Here is a 4,297-nt window from a genome sequence, read left to right as displayed (position 1 = left end):
TCAAACAAATTTTAATATTATCGGATGCAAAATATGATCCTCTACTGATTTCCTTTTTTATCACTTAAATTGTTCACATACATGATGATTTTCAAAGTAAAAAATTCGTTTAAAAGAGGAGAGAGAGAGAGAGAGAGAGAGAGAGAGAGAGAGACATATTGCTTTCTTTTAAAGATAGACGAGATGGATTGAGATAGAAGGTTCAAGGTTGGCCATGTATGGTAGTGATGATTATAGAATTAAAGTAAGGTGTACATATATTAATCCAATATGAGGATAGCTTTTGCTTTTGCAGACCAAGACATTATGAATTCAACTCCCTCACTACCATCATCATCATCATTTGCTCACAAACCAGATCTCACATATATACAAATATAATTACAACCTCATCCATCGTACGCATTATAAACAATAAAGATGAAAAGCTTTTACATCGATCATCCATGAAATGCAGGTAATACATGGCTTAATTTGTTAGCGCTAGCCCAAGTTAGAATGGGGCGAGCAGAGATAGCTGACTGTGGAATTAGATTTGACTCTTTCAATCCATCTGTTGCTATGCTAGCTTGCCGATTGGATAAGACGGAAAAAAAAATAGTGAGCAACGGATCACAGTTATCTTTTAAGGGGAAAAAATGGTAAATATATAGTGAAAAATAGTAGTAGGTTGTTTGGTAAACAAACTAGCTTCAATGTGAAATAATTCAAAACATATATAAGCGGCCGAAGAGCGTTTGCATCATCGGAGGATGAAGAGATTTATTGAACAATTGGGGTGGTGAGGATCTTAATTGTAACACCCGAGCCATGAAGAGCCATGGTTTCTGCCATATATATGCAATTCTATGATCTCTGTCTTGCCTTTCGTTTGCACTAAAATTCAAAGTTTTTAGGGTTTTACCTTGTCTAGCATAGCATCCACTCGAAATCAATTGATAATGGGTAGAGAGACCTAAGATCATTTACATTACTAAGTCAAGGTTTTTATTTCTGATATAGGATAATATTCTTAACACGTTTGGTATCCTTGTTATTATTTTCGCATACAAACCATGTTTTCCTTAGAGTGCTGTTGAATCCTAAAATTAGTTGAGTACACCCTAATATTTAAATGAAAACGTAAAATTAACTAAGTACACCCTATTTAACTACCAAAAATACCCTTGGTACACCGTAATACACTATCACACAACACCCTAATACCAATCTTAAACCAAGTTTATCTTTTTTACATGAATTCGTGCCCTTTTTCATATTTTGGGTTTGTATCAAAATCTTTAATTTCACAAACTGTTGTGGGAGTAGATTTGCTAGCTCCTTCCATTCAAAGCTTGATTCTTATAAATCCTAATGATTTTCTTTATTTATTTCTTATTTTCGGATTGAACTTGTTGCCCTTCAAATATGTTCTATTATCTTATGAAAGTTTTATGGGTTATTTTTCTTTCTTTTTTGGGGTAAAATTAATTCAAAGACAGACTCTGAATAGATGTATTTCACAAAATAATTCAACAACATAATGTATCGTTGAACACTTTGAAAAGTGAAATTCATCAAATTTGCAAAACGCAGCTATAAGAGCATCCACAGTGGGGGGGGTGTATTTTCGGGGGTGTAAAGCCATTTTTACATCCCCTTTAAACTTCCGGGGGGTGTAAATATGCTTTTTGCTTCAATGGGAAACGATGTAAATCTAAATATGTATAATTGATTTGTTTGTCTTAATTCGTTTTTGTGTTAAATTTTTATTTTGTGTTAACTTTATAAAATTAATTTTTTTTGTATTAGGTTAATTTTATTTTTTAAAATAAATAGATCTAAAAATATTTAAATTCGGAGAAGATATGATTTCATCCAAAAAGAATAGTTGGATTGTAAAATTAAAGCTGCTGCCTAATTCAAGCTGTTTGTTGTTGGCATGTTTTTCAAAAATTAAAGCTGTTGGACTTGATTTAAATGTTGGCTATTGCAATCTAGCCGTTTGGGGGGGAAGATGACAACCAAAAAATTGCGCAGCATATGAATTTTTGTCCAACAGTTACTGAAGCCGTGGGTCCCACCTTTTTATGCTGACTTTTCTCTATTTTTCCTCTCTTTTTCTCAGCTGGGTCCCACTCGGAGGAGATGTAAAAAAAGATGTACAATTGCATCTAAATTTACATCTCATGGTGGTAATGTAATTATACATTCATTTACACCCCCCATTGTGGGTGATTCCGATCACAATGAGTGTATATTTAACATACACCCCGTTATACACCTCCCCACTGTGGATGCTCTAAGTGTTAATATTTACCATACACTACAGTCTACTTCGAAATGTGGGGCACAATAACAGTAAGAATGATGATGTTCACACAACTCAAAGATGAATAATACCCACACACACAAAAACAAAAGTAACATGGACGAGAAGAGAAAATATTAAGTAACATAAAGCATTTAAAATGAAAATGAAAGCCGTCTATTCTAGTTATGAAAAAACGAAGAACCAAAGCTATTCACAGTAAGAAATTCAAAAACCAAAATACACCCTTTCCGCAAGGACATAACCCACCAGGAAGTTCATCTGAGCTGACATCAAATCGTCGCGAAATTCGCTCGGCGTTTATCTTGCTCGTTGCGTTGTTCGCTGTGAGCACAAAGTAATGCCAAAACTTCTCTACATTTGATTAGGGTTGAATATGGAGAGTAGGTGTACTTATTAAAACTATATTTGTTTCACAATTCAATGTATCCTTTTTTGTCATTGTATATTAGGGTAAATTAGTAATTCAATAAATAGTTTGGTAGTAAGGTGTACTCAGTTAATTTTAAGATTCGTTTAGCAACACTCTTGAACATTATGAATTTTTTTTTTTTTTTTAAGGGTTATGAACATCAAATTATTGGTTATATTTATCATTCGTGGGAAACTTGGAAGCACAGTTGGTGGGCTTGAGTCTCATGAATCAGCCGACAAGTTAAACACCTCATGGGCTTGAACTTAAGGTCTAGCATACAATTTCTTTACGGCCGGTTTCCTTATTGGGCTTGTTTTCCAATAATAAGCAATATCAGTGTTAAAGTAGCACTGGAAGATATGCATGCTAGGAACAGCTTCTATAGAAAATGTTTCTGCTCAAAGCGCTTCGGGGTACTCTATCTGTGGTAAGGTTCTTGACCCTGTTTTTGCGGTTGTGCGGATAAGGCTACTCAGTTAGTCCGACAACCGAGCCCGTATGTGTAGAGAAACTTGCCTAATCTCCGACATAGCCTAATTTTTTTTGGTACTTGTTACCTATTTCTTTCATCAATAATACTACCGCTCTTTTCTCAACCAAAACATAATAATAATAAAAGAAGGCAGCACTGGAAGATATGCATATTAGGAATAGCTTCTATAGAAAATATTTCTGGTCAAAACGCTTTTATTAAAAGTGCTTTTGATAGAAGCAGGTTGAATTTTTTGTTAAAAATCCAAGTACTTCCTGAATACTTCTCCAAAAAGCAATTAGGGCTTTGCAGAGGAATTAGGTCTCTCTACTGGGAGGAGGAAGGCATTTCAATTTTAGGGTTTCTATGAAGAACTTGTTGCACTTGGTGAAAGGGAATGGAGAATGAATAGGGAGTTCTATTGTTCTTTAATTAAAAACGGCATCGTTTTAGTCTAGAGCAATGCTGCCATTTGCTCCTTCTTTTTTTCTGGAATTGTTCCAAATGATTTTTTTTACAAAGAAAAATTATCAATTAGTTTAAATTTTGGGGGGGGGTGGTTTAGAATTTATTTTATCTTGTTGTTGATCATTGTGACAGGTTTAAATAAATGGTATGCATAGTAATAAACAAAAAGTGCTGATAACGAACAAGTAGTCGCTTTGGCCGAGTGGTTAAGGCGTGTGCCTGCTAAGTACATGGGGTTTCCCCGCGAGAGTTCGAATCTCTCAGGCGACGTTCTCACCTTTTTATGTTTTGGTTTTTTTACTTTTTGCTGGAAAACTTGACATTTATTTTCATTTAAATGATGTGACGTGACAGCCAAATATTGAGACTGACTCTCCACCTATTTTTATTGCCTTCACTACTTCGACTCTTCTCTGAGTCTATGACGAATTGGGTAACAGAGTGTTTCATTTGTAAGGTTGGGTTTGAAACCACCCCCAAAGATATATATATATATATATATATACAGAGTTTCAGTTGATGGATTCTTCAAATAAACTTATTTAAGGGACATCCTTGTAGGCCTCACTACGCATTATATTACAATAATCTGAACCGTCTAATTTTTAAATATTGACTCAAATATCATCTC

At 34.5% G+C, this 4,297-nt stretch overlaps 1 non-coding gene across 1 annotated transcript; it reads left to right on the top strand.

Moving 5' to 3' along the window:
- The first annotated feature begins 3,854 nt into the window (after positions 1-3,854).
- TRNAS-GCU (transfer RNA serine (anticodon GCU)) lies at positions 3,855-3,936 on the top strand. Its single transcript has one exon. It is a non-coding gene; the product is annotated as a tRNA-Ser (tRNA).
- The last annotated feature ends 361 nt before the right edge of the window (positions 3,937-4,297 follow it).

The sequence above is a fragment of the Prunus avium genome, chromosome 2, assembly GCF_965620075.1.
Source record: "Prunus avium chromosome 2, drPruAviu1.hap1.1, whole genome shotgun sequence".
Taxonomy (NCBI): Eukaryota; Viridiplantae; Streptophyta; class Magnoliopsida; order Rosales; family Rosaceae; genus Prunus; species Prunus avium.
This window is presented reverse-complemented; position numbering and strand designations above follow the sequence as displayed.